The sequence below is a fragment of the Sus scrofa genome, chromosome 9 (assembly GCF_054392235.1).
Source record: "Sus scrofa isolate SSC_HxYL_T2T_F1_AM1 chromosome 9, Sscrofa_HxYL_maternal_Yorkshire_Landrace_v2.0, whole genome shotgun sequence".
NCBI lineage: Eukaryota > Metazoa > Chordata > Mammalia > Artiodactyla > Suidae > Sus > Sus scrofa.
In genome coordinates, this window is record NC_139391.1 from 120,636,174 (window position 1) to 120,654,959 (window position 18,786).

General features: G+C 36.8%; 1 protein-coding gene across 10 annotated transcripts in view; it reads right to left on the reverse strand.

The window, feature by feature from the left end:
• The window catches only part of TNFSF4 (TNF superfamily member 4), a 328,053-nt gene that overhangs the window by 305,780 nt on the left and 3,487 nt on the right, over window positions 1–18,786 (reverse strand). For 8 of the 10 annotated variants that reach the window (XR_014814397.1, XR_014814398.1, XR_002346947.2 and 5 more), the window contains exon 2: window positions 18,469–18,526. The exons of the other annotated variants lie outside the window; for them this stretch is intronic. The gene's annotated coding sequence lies outside the window, so the exon portion shown is untranslated. The remainder of the gene's footprint in view (window positions 1–18,468; window positions 18,527–18,786) is intronic. 10 annotated transcript variants of the gene reach the window in all.

Genomic DNA, 18,786 nt, shown 5'->3' on the forward strand with positions numbered 1-18,786 from the left:
ATCACTGACTGGATAATACATGTAAATACTTTGTTTATATAACCTTAATTGTCTACCTCTCTGAAAAATGAAAGAATTTAGAGACACTGGAGCTCAGCATCAAAGGACTACGACAATCCTCTTAGAACATAAAGATCCTTCATTTCAACAGCTAAACCCCAGCCACTGCTAAAGAAAGTGCTCAGAAAGTTTATGAGAACAAATCTCAAATAAAGAGGAACTGCCTCTGCCAAATGCCCCATTTCTCCCACCAATATTTAGATGCTACCTAAGCATCACCCATGTAGTCCAAAGGCTATCTGAGACAATGCTGGCAGAAATGAACAACAGTTACCATAGATATGTTAAGAAGAATTCTTCTATTGAAGAGTCTGAAAATTATCTCTCGAATTTAGTTTTTGAAACTGTAGTGATGAAAAACAGTGGTTGAGAATCTGGAGCCTAATGTTTATTGAAGTTATCTTGGCCCATACTCTTTCTGAAGCAAGCAGTAATTCCCTAGAAGAAGGGGCAAAACTGGGCACGTGAACTCAGCATTAGTTATACTCAGAGACCTACTATCATGTCCAGGCCATCATAACATGCTGAAATTTAACCCTAGTTATGCGTCTAATGGCAGCAGACGTGTCTGGGGTATATTTTTAAGAAGGATGGGTATTCTCTCTTTGTGAAGTGTCTACCCCAGGTGAAGTAACCGCTGCGTTTTCAAGGGAGAAAAAGGCTCCTCAAATACAGAGGTGCAGGAAAGGGAGACTGAATGACTCAAGATTCTCAGTTTCATTTGAGTCCAACCAAAACACCTCATTTCAAGTTTGGGGATCTCATTCCTTTCTGATCAATAACATAACTTTCACATGGAACCTTGGCAAGGCTATGAATTCAACTGATGTAATTCTGCGACCCGCACAATTAAATTTTGCATTTGAGCTTTAACAATATTAGCCCTGTAGCTACAGGAAATAAAAGGTCACTTTAGGACTGCCACTGAAGCTCTCTCTCAAACCAAGAATCGAACCAAGAGCTCAGGGTCTGAGGTTTTCACTTTCTTTCTGCAAGTACTCCACTATACTCAGAAATATCCAACATGCAGCAAGTGATCATTACTTTTGGTGATCACTACAGCCCTATCAGTGAGGCGCAGCAGCCACTTGGGCCTCCAAAGCACATGCATTTCATCGCAATCAGCCATATGTGATGATTTGATTGTGACGCCACTGAATGTCATATATAACTAGCATCGCATCTCCCCTTGGCAAGGGACTCAGACCAAACCAACCACAAAAATCAATCCTTAAGAGTCTTTTTCCTAGGACTACTCCTAGTGCCAATTTCTATTTCAGTCAGGGTCCAATCAAGACACAGAAACCACACAGCAACTCAAACAGGGTAAGTGTAATATAAAGAATTGTTCTCTTGGTAAAAAAGGTGGTTAGCTTCTAAAAGAGTGGAAAAGAGTTTTAGGGTAAGAGAGATGGGCACACACAGACTATGGCTAATCACTCTTATGGCTGAGGGAAAGGAAAGCAAAGCAAAGAGGAAACATCAAAACATAGAGAAAGGCTGCACCAGGCTAAGATTCAGGCCTCTAGGGGGATGGTTCAGCTATTGCAGAAGCATATCACCCACCGCTAAGATAAAGAAGAAACCTTCTGGAAGACATTCACTAGTTAGAGCCATGGGAACAATTCACCACCACAAAGAATATGGCCAGAGCCAGCTATATACTGATTCATTTGCTATCATGTGGAGAGAAAAAAAATTTAGATAAAAAATTTAGATTAAAAAAAGAAAAAAAATTTAGATTAAAAAAAAAAGATAAGTCCCTCCTTCTCCAGCCTTGTGAATCCCTTTAGCACACTCTTCACCTTCAACTGGCTGAAACAAACATAAACCTATCTGGCAGAGATTAAAAAAAAAAAAGGTAGTTTGCAGAGTACAGCTCCAGAACTATAAACTAGGGCAAAGAAAAGTAGATTCAGAACTAAGGGAAAATAAATTAATAACTGACACATCTGAATACAGAGGCTGGGAGTAAGGATGCAGAAAGGTGAACAATTACAAGATATAGTGGGTGGCAGAATCACTTGTGCTTGATGACAAATGTTTTTTTGGAGCTGAGTAAAAGGTGGAATCAAGATGACTTTCTCCTAAGAGAAAAGGAGAAAACTGGGGATACTCAGTCTTGTATCAAATGAGTTTGTTTTGGTGGAGAAGGTAAGGAAGCAAGAATTACATTTTGGGAGTTCCCGTCGTGGCGCAGTGGTTAACGAATCCGACTAGGAACCATGAGGTTGCGGGTTCGGTCCCTGCCCTTGCTCAGTGGGTTAACGATCCGGCGTTGCCGTGAGCTGTGGTGTAGGTTGCAGACGCGGCTCGGATCCTGCGTTGCTGTGGCTCTGGCATAGGCCGGTGGCTACAGCTCCGATTCGACCCCTAGCCTGGGAACCTCCATATGCCGAGGGAGCGGCCCAAGAAATAGCAACAACGACAAAAGACAAAAAAAAAAAAAAAAAAAAATTACATTTTGGACATATTTCATATGTCCAGGACAGAGGTCAAGACATCAAGTGGCAGATAGATGGCAATGCAAATCTTGACTTTGTGTGAAGATAAAAATAAGCATCATTAGCATATGGATGCTATTTAAGGTCACAGAACTAGATGACATCACTTAACAGAGAAAACATCATTAGATAAAAGAATCAAGGAATGTGCCCTGAGAAGCTCCAACACTTAGAAATCAGAGAAGGGGGAGTTCCCTTCATGGCTCAGCGGTTGAGGAACCCAACTAAGATCCATGAGGATGCAGGTTCGATCCCTGGCCTCACTCAGTGGGTTAAGGATCTGGCATTGCCAAGAGCTCTGGTGTAGGTCACAGAGGCAGCTCAGATCCCACATTGCTGTGGCTGTGATGTAGGCTGGCTGCTGTAGCTCCGATTCGACCCCTAGCCTGGGAACCTCCATATGCTGTGGCCCTAAAAAGCAAAAAAAAAAAAAAAAAAAAAGAAAAGAAAGAAAAGAAAAAGCAAAAAGAAATCAGAGAAGGGATGAGGAGCCAGTAAAGGAGACAGAGCAGCCAGTGAGCGAGGGAAAAAAAAAAAAACAATCCGTAGAGTTTGGTGTTATGGAAGCAGAGTAAGAAGTGTTTCCCCCCAAAGTAGTCAATTCTGTCAAATACAACCTCCATTGGATTGAACAATATGATTTTTAATGGGCAGAGGAAGAGAAAAAGAGAAAGGAACAGAGAAGCAAGTTGTAGCAGGAAGAAATGTTGGCTCAAGGTAGGACTTTTAAACTACACTGTCCAATATGGGAGCCACTAGTCACAGTTAGTCATCAAACACTTGAAATATGACTAGTGCAAATTGAGATGTGTTATAGGTGTACATTACACACCAGATTTTTAAAACTTACTACAAAAAAGTATAAAATATCTCGTTAATTTTTATATTGATTGTCTAGTAAAATGATAACATTTTCTACATATTGGGATAAATAAAATACAATTTTTACCTCTTCCTTTTCATTCTTTTAACATGGCTATCAAAGAATTTTAAATTATATACGTGGCTCCCTTTATATTCCTGTTAAAGAGAACTATATACTAGAGCATGTTTCTATACTAATAGAATGAGCAGTGGAGATGCAGGGACTGATGTTGTCAAAAGAAAAAGAGTCAACAGAACAGGGAAGACTTTAATAATCCTTGGTAGATGGGAAGGGGTGGGGAAACAATCCTAGGTGGATGGATACTCAGAATGAAAGACAGATGCATGTGGGTGAATATTTGTTATAGCCTTTAAACAGAGACTATTTGGGGGTTTTGTTTGTTTTTTTTTTTTTTTTCTTTCTTTTTTTTTTTTTTTTTTGGCCATGCCTGTAGCATGTAGAAGTTCCCAGGCCAGGGATTGAACCCAAGCCACAGAAGTAACCAGAGTCACAGCAGTGACAACACCAGATCTTTAACCCACTGAGCCAGGGAACTCCTCCTAGTCATTCTTTTTAAATGGCCATGAGGCATTTATATCAAGATCTAGGTGACAAATAAAACCTCAATATGCTTCCAAAGAACAGATCATAGTGCAGTAAAACAAGAAATTTTTATAGAAAAAGGCAGCAAACCCAATCTAATCCCATAAACATTATGAAACAGTTTTCTAAATATCTCTTGGGTTAAGAGGAAATCAATGATAAAATACAGAATGTTTAGAAATAACACTACATTTCAAAACTTAAGGGATACCACCAAAGCCTTAACTATAAGAAAAATTCAGAAGTAAATTATTTAAGCATTCAAGAAACTAAAAAATAGAACATCATAGTAAACCAACAGGGAATAGGAGAAAAAAATTAAGTAAAGTAGAAATTAATGAACTAGAAAGCATAGCAAACTGCATAGACCTGATAAATAAAATAGCTTTGTTTTCATTGTTTTGTTTTTGAATACCACAACACAAAAATCATTAGTAAGTTGAACCAAGAAAAATGGGAAGAGAAATGAACGTATATATAATAAGAAAGGGAATGTAACCAAAAATAGATTTAAATTCTAAAATTTCCAACATATGCCAATAAATTAGAAAATCTACATAAAATAGACACATTTTAGGAAGATATAAATTACTAATATTAGCCCAATAATCAGAGAAGAACTTGAAAATGTATCAAAATATCTAACTTCAAAAAAGCACTAGTTCCAGGTTTTTTACCAGAAAGTCCTACATATCTTAAAGAACAGATAATTCCTGAGTTATTTAAATTATTCAGATAATAAAAATTATGACATACTTCCCAGTTTACTAACAAGAAGTTTGTCCTAACACTAAAAACTAACAATACTAGCAAAAATGAAATAAAATAAACCTTGGGTTGTTTTCACTAAGGAATATAAATTTTAAAATCCAAACTAATATATTAGCAAGTCTAATATACTAGACTATAGGATATTTTTGAACAGAAACCCTAGATCAAATTATCTTTAACAGTATAGGTGTTGGAGTTCCTGTAGTGGCTCAGTGGTTAACGAATCTGACTAGGAACCATGAGGTTGTAGGTTCGATCCCTGGCCTTGCTCAGTGGGTTAAGGATCCGGCATTGCCGTGAGCTGTGGTGTAGGCTGCACACCTGGCTAGGATCCCCCCGAGTTGCTGTGGCTCTGGCATAGGCTGGTGGCTGCAGCTCCAATTCGACCCCTAGCCTGGGAACCTCCACAGCCTTAGAAATGGTAAAAAGACAAAAAACAAAAACAAAATGGTATAGGTATTATTTAAGCATTAAGGTATTTCTTGACTCAGCAGGAAGTCTAGAGGTAGCATAAGTTTCAGGACAGGTTATAGTTCAATGACATTACTAAGAATCCAGATTTTTTGCCACCTTCATGCTCTGCCACACTTGAGTATTATGTCATTCCTTGTTTTGTAGTAGCATGACTGCAATACTTCCAATCATCCAGGCATAATTTTCAAAAGATAAAAAACTGATTCCTTTTGATTTTCATTTAGGAGCAAGGACGTTTTCCCCAGAAGTTCCCCTAGTGGGTATCATGCCTCACTAGTAAGAGTTAAATCAAATGCCCATCTCTGAACCAATCCCAGTAAGTGGTATGGTATTGTTTTAGTCTGGAGCATCAGAAACTCCTGGAAGACTTATTAGAACACATATCACAGGGCCCCATCCCGTTTCTGATTCAGTAGGTGTGGTATGGAGCCTGGTAATCTGCATTTCTATTACGTTCTCAGGTAATGCTGATACTGATTATCTTGGACCAATAAGGACTACCTCTGGAGTTAGACCAATGAGGACTATCTCTGTCACCTTCCTCCAGACACCTGGCTGCCCAAAGATAGACACCTGCTTAGAACTTGACTTACACAGCATCTTCAACAAGGAATAATAAATTTGTACAGAAATGGCAGGACAGAGGAAAGTGCTGTTTGAGGCTTCTAAGAGTAATAAGCTGTGGGAAGGTGTATATATATATATATATACATATATATATATATATATGCAAGGAAACGAATGAAATAAAGTTTGCTTGCAGATTTCTCTGGTGCCACTTCTGAGCTGCTAAGAGTCTGTCTCCAACAAAAGAATTTAGTTATTGCCTTTAAGAAGAAAGAATGAGCTTTTTCTGGCTTTGATGCTTCTTAATTGCCTTCAGCCCAAAATAATTTTTATGTCAAAGAGACATATTTTGGAGTGACATTCTAGTTTCCTTCGGTTCCACATTTGAAACTTTCTCTTCAGAAAATTTCACATATTAAAAGCTGAGTTGATCACTGCAGAGAGACTTGAGTTGGATGTTGTGAGATATGAGATCAAGCCAAGGGGGAAAAAACATAAATTGGAAGAAGGAGAAAAGAACCAATCTAATTACATTGTTCCATATCTTACTGACTCAATCTCTTAGTCTTAGGAATAGGTCAGTCCAGTTAAATGGCTGTGTTTCATTTAAGGAGGCAGTACTACAGGTGGGCTTCCACCTAAATTTGGTTTCTGTGTAGTCCAAGCAATTGGGTATTTAATAAGGGGTATTCCTGTGGAAATTTAAAAAAAAAAAAAAGTTTAATGGTAGAAAGAAAGTTTAATGGTAGGAGAAACCAGTAGAGAGTAATTCTAGATATGGGGCTTCCTTTGTTAGTGGAGTGGGGATGGCAGTGGCAGTCTTTGATGAATCTCCAGGTTTGCAGTTTGAATGGCTATGATGTTGGGGTTGGATGTCCTGGTGAACTTCCTGAGTGGCGCACATAGCAATGGACATGAAGGATGTCCATATACCACATTGGCTGTGGTGATTTTTCTGAAGTTCATGTCAATTTTTCCAGCTGCAGCTTGCAGTGCTTAGATAAAAGGGCATTTTAGTTCTAGGTGATTCTAAGTCAGAAGCTTGGGAGAAAAATTGATAACAAAAATTTGGTTGCATTTGAAATTAAGAGACTAGCAGCTTAAAACCACCTGCTATGTATGTAGACTGCTGTATCGAAACCTCGTGGGAACATCAAACCAAAAATATACAATAGATACATACACAAAAAAGAAAAAGCAAGTCCAAACATAACACTAAAGATGGTCATCAAATCACAAAAAAAAAAGAGAGAACAAAATAGGGAAGGAAGAAAACAATAATTTGGAGAGCAGCAGCCAGGTTTCAGAGGAAACCTAAAAAAGTTAGGATCCAATACAGTTTATAGACAGATAAAATCTCAAAGTCAAAGAACAGGGCTAGAATCTAATATCCACAAGGACGTACCACTTTATATGGCTCTGATAATATTTCTATCTACAGTAAAAAAAAAAAAAAAAAAAAAAAAAGTTTGCAAAATAAGTCTAATCTCATTAAATTTGGCCTGATTATTTATATATGTACAGCAAGAATTGTGACTGACCATGGATCTTTTGAGTTTGCTTTGCTGGAATTCCTCATAAGGAATACAAGATTGGACTTTTAAAAGCCTCTCAAGGCTAGGAAGCCAAGCTACGGAGTCACCACAAGACTTGCCTGTTGGGAGTTCCCGTCGTGGCGCAGTGGTTAACGAATCCGACTAGGAACCATGAGGTTGCGGGTTCGGTCCCTGCCCTTGCTCAGTGGGTTAATGATCTGGCGTTGCCATGAGCTGTGGTGTAGGTTGCAGACATGGCTCGGATCCCGCGTTGCTGTGGCTCTGGCGTAGGCCAGTAGCTACAGCTCCGATTAGACCCCTAGCCTGGGAACCTCCATATGCCGCGGAAGAGGCCCAAAGAAATAGCAAAAAGACAAAAAAAAAAAAAGACTTGCCTGTAATAGCTATAGATTTGGGTGAATTCCTCTATTCTTAAGGTCCCCAAAATATCCTGAGATTTCTGGGGCTGCAAGATAGTGGCCTCCCTTACTCACTGTGAGTTAGGAACCCTAAAAGCAAAATATTTGCTGGTTTTTCAAAGTGGTCTTTATTGGCTCAACAAAGAAAACCTTACTTCCTTAAATCTGTCTGGTCATATCTGATTCCAGGCATATCATTCTGAAAGATTACATTCCAGTCAAACCTTAGTAATATAATGTATGTGTCCAATTGTGTCCTGTTATAAGGATAACAGATTTTTATTGAATTTTTAAAATTAATTATATTGTCATGAAAATAAGAATATTCAGTAAGATTTTCTAAATTCTGGAGGAATCAAGTAGGGATAAAAATTCTTTCACCTTTGTCTATGAAGGTATACTTTATCAAGATGCTGTAAGCTGGAGGAGTTCCTGCTGTGGCACAGCAGGTTAAGGATCCAGCATTGTCTCTGTGGTGGCCTGGACTGCTGCTGAGGCATGGTTTCAATCCCTGGCCCAGTGCAGTGGGTTAAGGATTCATTGTTGCTGCAGCTATGGTGTAGGTCACAGCTGTGACTTGGATTCTACTCCTGGCCTGCTGGCCTAGGAACTTTCATATGCTGCAGGTGTGTGTGTGGGGGGGAAGATGCTATAAGTTAGAGACAGCTAAGAGAAGTGGGAAAGGTTTTCTTAAATCTGAAAAGCAAAATATTAAAGAACAAGCTATGTTTCAAACAAGAACTCATAAAAATTATAATTATCCTTGTCAGTTCATTCGGTGCCATGTAATTGTTTTTATGTTTTATTTTGGGTTTTCAGTTTTATTAATCCATTCATTTTTCCATTAGAGTTCTTGAAATTCATACCCAATTCAATGGTATGACCTTAAAAGTTATCAGAATTTGTATTCTAGAGTATTTGTCAAAGTCCTTTCCATTAATCTCTTTGAGGACAAGCAATTTTGGATCATAGTTGCTTACAAAAGCTTTCATGAACGTATCAGAGTAAATCAGTAACTGTGAACAACAATACTTAAAAATAGCCATGATTAAGGATCTAATGAGAGTTTATTTAGACATAATTGACAAGAAAATTTGATTTGCTGTGACTGGAATTTTACTGATAACATTATACCAGGACATATCAGATTTCCAGGAATTTCACAAAATTTCTGGAACACTTATATTAATAATACATATCCACACAAATTCCACAAAAATATAACCCAAAAAGGTCAAACATCACTTCTTACTTGACTATGCTTACCATGTAATTTAACATATCAAATACACCTAATTAGTTTTATATCTGTTTATAAGGAGAACAAATCTCTTAAGATATTGTGCCTTCTAAAAAATCCCCAAAGTAGTTAGCTCGAGGTCAAAAGATTTCATTTAAATAGACTCGCAGACTTTGAAAACACACTTATAGTTACCAAAGAAGACAGGTGGGGGGAAGGGATGAACTGGGGCTTTGGGATCAGCATATGCACACTGAGGCCTATAGCCTGACTGGCCAATGGGGACCTGCTGTATAGTACAGAGAACTCTACCCAATATTCTGCGTTAATCTATGTGGGAAAAGAATCTGAAAGAGAGCGTCTTCGCCTGCTTGCTTGTATCTCTCATAAGCATCCTACCTTAATAAATTTGTTTCTTGCCTATCAAAAAAAAAATTGAAAGAGAATGGATGTGTGCACATGAATAACTGAATCACTTTGTTATACAGCAGAAATTAGCACAACATTGTACAACTACACTTCAATAAAACTTTTAAAAAATTTTAAAAGACTTCATTTAGCATTTGATTTTGGGAAGTTTGTCAGAAATGTCAAAGATTTTTTTTTCTTTTTTTTTTTTTTTTTTAGATACATAGACCTTTGTTTTATTCATTTTATCTTTTGTCTTTTTTGTTGTTGTTGTTGCTGTTGTTGTTGCTATTTCTTGGGCCGCTCCCGCGGCATATGGAGGTTCCCAGGCTAGGGGTTGAATCGGAGCTGTAGCCACCGGCCTACGCCAGAGCCACAGCAATGCGGGATCCGAGCCGCGTCTGCAACCTACACCACAGCTCACGGCAACGCCGGATCGTTAACCCACTGAGCGAGGGCAGGGACCGAACCCGTAACCTCATGGTTCCTAGTCGGATTCCTTAACCACTGCGCCACGACGGGAACTCCAGAAATGTCAAAGATTTAAAACACATGATTAAATAGGATCGCAGGTCTTTTGTGAAATGATTCTTAGTTACCAATCTAACCAAAGTGACAAAGATTTTGAAGGCAAAGTTATACAGCTGTTAAACAAAAAACCCTCAGCTCTTTTAATATTGAGAAAACTCATTCTTGTTATGTAATCAAAACCCTGTTAGAGACAACATGAAGCACAAGAAATAATTAGATAAGACCAAAAGCTAGGATTACTTAAAAGGTAAAAAGAAGTTTTTATAATCTCTTAGTGAGAGCAGACCAACAAAAGAAAACTTTGTCATTTTAACAGAGAAATAAAATTAAATTTTAGTTTTGTATAGGTACACTACTGATATTGAAGTTTATTATTTAAACCCTTATAATAAACTCATTTAATTTTAGCCAGTATGATTACATAAGATTTTTCTCTTTCCTTCTTTCTCTTTTTCCCAACATTCCATATATCCATTTAGTTTTTGTCCTTCATCCTGTTTTTTTTTTTGTTTTTGTTTTTTTTAATTCTGAACCAACTTTAAATAACCTTTAAACCAGGACAAAATTTCTTTCCATTTTTCCTTAACAAAAACACATCTTGGAGTTCCTGTCATGGCTCAGTGGTTAACAAATCCGACTAGGAACCATGAGGTTGCGGGTTTGGTCGCTGCCCTTGCTCAGTGAGTTAAGGATCCAGTGTTGCCCTGAGTTGTCATGTAGGTTGCAGACCGGGCTTGGATCCCGCACTGCTGTGGTACCTCATATCTTTTTTTAAACCAAAATCACATCCCTCTTTACTTGAATACTTACCTCATATCTTTTTTTAAACTAAAATCACATCCTTCTTTACTTGAAAACCTTGCATACGGTTTTTTTTTTCAGTATGGCAAGAAGAATATGTTATTAACAAACCTAAATATCTTTTGTCTCTCCTATAATAAGAAGCCAAAAATAGCTAAACAAATTTATGTTTAGCATGTAATATTTCAGTATTTTATCTTATTTGGAAATGATCTAGATATTCAATAACTATCCATCATTCAATTTAATTTAATTTAGACTAACTTTAAGTAGTCAAATTACCAAAAAGATTTTGGAAACTACGTTTAAGCAGATCTATTTAATAAACAATCATTGTTAAAAGGTTTATTTATAAACTTTTATTCCACTTACATTTATTTAATACACTTGTTCAATATAATAATGATCAGGTGACAATTTTTGGTTTTGTATATGTATTTATATAAAACACCAAAATCATAGAAACAAAGCATCTAAAAAGTTAAATATGCAGCTTTTCTCTTTCTTTTCACTTCTCTGCTTGACATACACTAAGCAATTTATTTTATTGTATTTTGGTTCTTAGAGCATGAATTCATAATTTTATAACTTCAAATATCTAACAGACAACATAAGCTCATTTGACTAGTCTTAATTTATATAAGCATTTTTAAGCCAATTTCATACAGCTATTTTACAAGTTGCTTTTGGTAATACCATATGAACATAGAAAAGTATCACATATACATAACATACATAATACAAATGCAAACAAAAATCTTACCATTGTCATTTGAAAATTTTAGCCATAAGGCATGTATAATAACACAAACTCACTAGTTTACAAAAGAAAAGTTGGATACAAATTGTGTTTCTGGCAAAGGGAGCAAGTTAAGGTTAACCACTCAAACTACTTAAGATTTTTTACTAATATTTGTGCAGAAGATTTTAACATTTGTACTTGCCCTTGATAGGTAATTTTATGGAGGCTGTGGAATAGATTTTGGCCAAGGGAGCTTTCATAATAGTTCATTTGGTTTTCATAAGCTTTTCCCCCACCCTTTTTTTTCCCTGTACATGATGTAAAAGTCCAGCTTCATTCCTTTGCATGTGGAGGTCCAGTCTTCCCTACACTACTTGTTGAAGAGACCATCTTTCCTCATCAAGTGCCCTTGGCACGCTTGCCAAAGATTATTTGACAATATATGTAAGGGTTTATTCTGGCTATCTATTCTATTCCATTGGTCTATATGTCTATCTTTGCCAGTACCATACTATTCTGATAACTGTAGCTTTATAATATGTTTTGAAATCAGAAAACATAAGATCTCCAATTTTGTTCCTATTTTTCAAGATTATTTAATCTATTCAGCATCCTTTAGTATTCCATATGAATTTAAGAATGATTTCTTCACTTCTGAAAAAAATAACTTTGGGTTTTGATAGGAATTGCACTGAATCTGTAAATTGCTTTGGGTAGTACTGACATCTGCATATTAAGTCTTCCAACACATGGACATGGGATGTCTTTCTATTAATCTGTATCTTCTTTAATTTCTTCCAGTAATGTTTTATAGTTTTCAGTGTACACATTTTAAATTTTTTTGAATTTTTTTATACAGTTTTTAAAGTTTACTTCCCATTTACAGTTATGAAAATATTGGCTATATTCCCCATGTTGTATAATACATCCCTGAGCCTATCTTCACCTTGTACCTCCTCCATCCCTGTTATAGCACCCCACCCCAAAAGTTCACTGAATTTTTCAGATGTCACATATAAGTGATATCACACAGTATTTGTCTTTGGTTTATTTCACTTAGCATAATGCCCTCCAAGTCCATCCATGTCACTACAAATGGCAAAATTTCATTCCTTTTTATGGCTTGTTAGTATTCCATTGCATCTTCTTTATCTGCTCATCTGTTGGTGGACAGTTAGGTGGCTTCCAAATCTTGGCAACTATAAATAATACTGCTGTGAACATTGAGGTGCATGTATCTTTTAGAATTAGTTTTGTTTTTTTTTTTTTTTTTTTTTTTTTTAATATATACCCAGGAGTGGAATTGCTGGATCATATAGTAGTTCTAATTTTTTTTTTTTTTTTTTTGAGAAAACTCCACACTGTTTTCCACAGTGGCTACACCAATTTACATTCTCATCAACTGTAATTCAGGGTTCTCTTTTCTCCATATCCTCAACAACATTAGTGGGTTCTTTCAATGATGGCCATTCTGAGAGGTGTGAGTTAATTGTTCATTGTAGTTTGATGTCTTTTTTTTTTTTTTTTTTTTTTTTTGTCTTTTTGCTATTTCTTTGGGCCACTCCCACGGCATATGGAGGTTCCCAGGCTAGGGGTTGAATCGGAGCTGTAGCCACCGGCCTACGCCAGAGCCACAGCAACTCGGGATCCGAGCCGCGTCTGCAACCTACACCACAGCTCACGGCAACGCCGGATCGTTAACCCACTGAGCAAGGGCAGGGACCGAACCCGCAACCTCATGGTTCCTAGTCGGATTCGTTAACCACTGCGCCACGACGGGAACTACGTGGTTTGATTTCAAATTCTCTAATAATCAGCAATATTGAACATCTTTTCATGTGCCTGTTGGCCACCTGTATGTCTTCTTTGGATAAATGTCTATTTAGGTCTTCTATGATTTTTTTGATTGTTTAGGGGTTTTTTGTTTTGTTTTTGTTTGTTTGTTTGTTGGCTAGAGCACACAACCACTTGATGTGGGATCTCAATCCCCAGACCAGGGACTGACTGAACCTGGGCCAAAGCAGTGAAAGCACTGGGTTCTAACCACTAGACCACCAGGGAACTTCCAAGTTGTTTTTTGTTTGTTTGTTTTTTATTAAGCTGTATGAGCTATATGTATTTTGGAAACAATCCCTTGTTGGTAGCATTGTTTACAAATATTTTTTCCCAGTCTGTATGTTGTTGTTTTGTTTACGGTTTCCTTTGCTGTGCAAAAGGCTTTTAAGTTTAATTAGGTCCCATTTGTTATTTTTGCTTTTATTTCCTTTACTTTAGGAGATGGATCCAAAAAAGTAGTGTTGTAATTTATGTCAGAGTGTTCTACCCACGTTTTCTCCTAGGAGTTTTATAGTTTTTTTAATGGTTTCCTTTGCTGTGCAAAAGCTTTTGATTTTGACTAGGTCCCATTGGTTTATTTGTGGTTTTATTGTCATTATTCTAGGAGGTGGATCAAACAAGATGTTGCTGTGATTTATGTCAAAGAGAGTTCTAGGAGTTTTATAGTATCAGGTCTTATACTTAGATCTTTAATCCATTTTGAGTTTATTTTTGTATATGGTGTTACAAAATGTTCTAATTTCATCATTTCACATACCTGTTCAGTTTTCTTAGCACCACTTATTAAGGAGACTTACTTTTCTCCATTAAATATTCTTGTCTCCTTTGTTGTAGATTAACTAACCATAAGTGTGTGAGTTTATTTCTGAGCTCTCTATTCCGTTCCACTGACCTATGTGTTTGGTTTTGTGGCAGTACCATCCTATTTGATTACTGAAGCTTTGTAGCATAGTCTGAAGTAAGGGAATGAGATTCCTCCAGCTCTGGTCTTCTTGCTCAAGATTGTTTTGGCTATCTGGGGTCTTTTCCATTTCCACATAATTTTTTTTTTTTTTTTGGTCTTTTTGCGTTTTCTAGGGCCGCACCCACGGCATATGGAGGTTCCCAGGCTAGGGGTCTAATTGGAGCTGTAGCCTCCGGCCTATGCCACAGCCACAGCAATGCCAGATCCGAGCCACATCTGCAACCTACACCACAGCTCATGGCAATGCCGGATCCTTAACCCACGGAGGAGGCCAAGAATTGAACCCACAACCTCATGGTTCCTAGTCAGATTCGTTAACCACTGAGCCACGACAGGAACTTCTCCATATAAATTTTAAAATTATTTGTTCTAGTTCTACGAAAAATACCATTGGTAATTTGATAGGGATTGCAATGAATCTGTAGACTGACTTCGTATATCTTTCTACCTATTTGTGTCATCCTCAATTTCTTTCAACAGCATCTTATAGTTTTCAGACTATAGGTCTTTTGCCTTCTTAAGAGGTTTATTTCTATGTATTTTATTCTTTTTGATGTAATGGTAAATGGGACTATTTCCTTAATTCCTCTTTCTGATAGTCTGCTGTTAGTATATAGAAATACAACAGATTTCTATATATTAATTTTCCACCCTGCAACTTTACCAAATTCATTGATGAGCTCTAGTAGTTCTCTGGTGGTGTCTTTAGGATTTTCTTTATTTATTTCTATATTTATTTATTAAATAAATATTTTATTTCTTTATGTTAAAAGACCATATACCATGATCAAGTGGCATTTATCCCAGGGATGCAAGGATTTTTCAAAATCCACAAAGCAGTGTGATATAGCACATTAACAAATTGAGGAATCAAAATTATATGATCATCTTAATAGATGCAGAAAAAGCTTTTAAAAAAATTCAACACCCATTTATGATTTAAAAAAAAAACACTCTCCTGAAAGTGGGCATGGAGAGAACACACCCCAACATAATAAAGGCAATATATGACAAACCCACTGCTAACATCATACTCAACAATGAAAAGCTAAAAGCATCTCCCCTAAAATCTGGAATAAGACAAGGATGCCCACTCTCACATTTTTTTTTCAACATAGTTTTGGAAGTCCTAGCCATAGCAATCAGAGAAGAAAAAGAAATAAATGAATCCAAATATGAAAACAAGTAAAACTGTCATGGTTTGCATATAATATGATACCATACACATTTTAAATTTAAAAACAAAAAGTCTAAGTGGTCATTCACAATAAATAACTTAAGCTCTGTTACTTTTACTTTATAATGATTGAGCTATTGTTGCTCACTTCAAATCTAGTATTCATGCACAAAAATAAACTCAAAATGGCTTAAAGAGTTAAACGTAAGACAAGACACCATAAAACTAGAAGAGAACACAGGCAAAACATTCCCCGACATCAACCATACAAATGTTTTCTTAGGTCAGTCTCCCAAGGCAATAGAAATAAAAAGAAAAATAAACAAATGTGACCTAATCAAAATTACAAGCTTTTGCACAGCAAAGGAAACCATAAAAAAAAAAAAAAGAAAAGAAAGAAAAGAAAACCTGTAGAATAGGAGAAAATAGTTGCAAATGATGCAACTGACAAGGGCTTAATCTCCAAAATATACAAACAACTCATACAACTCAACAACAAAAAAACAAACAATCCAATTGAAAAATGGGAAGAAGACCTAAATAGACATTCCTCCAAAGAAGACATACAAATGGCCAATAGGCACATGAAAAAATGCTTAACATCATTAATTATTAGAGAAATGTGAATCAAAACTACAATGAGGTACCACCTCGCACTGGTCAGAATTGCTATTATTAATAAGACCACAAATATCAAATGGCTGTAGATGGTGTAGAGAAAAGGGAACCCCCTATACTCTTGGTGGGAATGTAAATTTGGTACAACCTCTGAAAAACAGTATGGAGGTTCCTCCTGGGCATATATGCAGACAAAACTATAATTCAAAAAGACACATGCACCCATATGTTCAGAGCAGTATTATTCACAACAGCCAAGACATGGAAACAACCTACATGTCCATCCACAGATGAACAGATTAAGAAGATGCAGTAAATACACAAACTAGAATACTACTCAGCCATAGAACAAAATAATGCCATTTGCAGCAATAAGAGAACTAGAGATTCTCATACTAAGTCAGAAAGAGAAAGATAAATACCATATTATCATGTCACTTATATGTGGAATCTAAAATGTGGTACCGATGAACCTATCTTCAGAACAGAAACAGACTCACAGACATGGAGAACAGACTCGTGGTTGCCAAGGGGAAGGAGGAAGAAGTGGGATGGACTGGGAGTTTGGGGTTAGTAGATGCAAACTATTACATTTAGAATGGATAAGCAATGAGGCCCATTGTATAGCACAGGGAACTATATCCAATCTTTTGGGCGAGAACATGATGGAAGATAACATGTATACATATGTGTGCATGTGTGTGTGTGTGTGTGTGTGTGTATGACTGGGTCACTTTGCTATGCAGCAGAAATTAGCACAACATTGTCAATCAACTATTCTTTAATTAAAAAATACTTTAAATCTGGTGTTTAAATGCAGGAATTATTACCTCAGGAATTGGAGACAGAAACTGTGCTGGAAGATAGCTTGAACCACAATCAATTCACTCTGGAAATAAATAAGGTCTACACATAAGGAGCTCTGACTATATAATGGAAAATTCTCCAAACTAATTTCTATGTAGAAGACTTTTTAAATATAAAGGATAAGTAATTTAAATGTGCTAATCCAGAACTAATGTACATTACAAAAATTTGACAGCGACTATAGCTATTGCTTACAATTTAAACCAACATGAAGATTTTTCTGAAAGGAGCATTTTATCACTAACATTGCTTAGAAGTACCAGATCTTGGATGATAATAACAAGCAGACTGATACCATCATCATCATCATCACCATGGTTAAATTTTCAGAAAATGCATAGCTTGACTGACTGTACCCGAGATGCCTTCTCTCACCACCCAGCTTTAGTTTACCCTGGCATTAGGCCTTAAAGAGTTTAAGTTTGGAAGCTAGCAGGCTATTAGAATCCTGTGTAAGGTATCCTTTAGCGACCCTTTATCTTGCACCCTTCGGCAGCATCAGTCCTCTCTGCTCTGCTTCTAGAGTTCCTGCCACTCTCCACTCTTGTCCTGGCTGTCTCATGGCTTCTGCTTACTATCTTACCTGACCGTCTTTGAGCTTCTATCTATACTTACCTGACCTGCTGACTGAATCCATTGTCTTGCAATTCAGTCACCAAAAGAGGATCCAATAATAAAGTATTTTGTACTGGGCCCCCATAGGCTGTTAGCCAGTCTGTAGGTTGATTGCCTTTGAGCCAGACACCTAGTTCTGTGCAATCACTGATGGCCAAAGCATCAACACCATGTGGTCTGCTTTCCTTGGGAGGGAGCCTGGGCAAGGCAGGCATTAAAATTGGTTCCTCTTCAAAACACTTATTTTTCTTCTCTTTTCCTTTCTTCTTCCCTTTCCCAGCTCTTATGACTTCTTTGCTATCTGCATTCTCTTTCTCTCCCTCTTTACCCTTTCCCTCCTTCCTCTCTATTACAATCTCTGTATATACAGATATGAAGCTTCACAAGTTGATGTTCAGTGACCACTCTGTAAAAACCACAATTTCTTTCCTTTATAGCATCAGCACACTTATGCTTAACTAAAAGCCAATGAGAAAATTGGTTAACTCACCATCCTTTAAGCAATTCCAAGTTTTGTCTTTATTATGTCATGTGTTAAAATCTAATCCTTTAACCATTTATGACTAAATATTTCCCCCCCAAAAAAAATCATGACTTGTGAAACTAACTAAATAGTCTCAGTATAAGCACCTTTAGGAAGGGTGCTTTATTTGGGAAAAGAAGTGCCAGAATTTAACCACTCCAAAGACCCTCTGAGAGCTATTCATCACTCTGGCATTTTAGAAGCTGTTGTCTTTTCATTTTTGTAGCCACATATCCTACTCTGATCTCTTTCCAAATTGCATATGTCCTATACTAGATATGATAGGGAGGATTAAACACATTAAACATGATAAAGAAGAGCAGTGGAAAGATTATCAGCCCTACTCACATAGCAGGTTGATAGCACCTGATCAGCGGGTACAGTTTCCAGCCCTCAATTTTTTTTCCTGAAAAAAATTTAACAAGAAAGCTTCATAAGAATTGCTTTTAAAAACATCATTACCCCCTTGGATTATAAAAATGTAGCCCACCTAATTCTCAGGGCAGAGCCTCCTTGCCAGCCCGCCTGCATCTCTCACAAGCATCTAAATAGTAAATCTATTTCTTACCAATCAAAAACAAAAAAAATCATTCCACCTTCCTAACATTAATTTCAAGTTTTACATATCACTTCACACATGCATAAGAATTTTTACATAGCTACAAT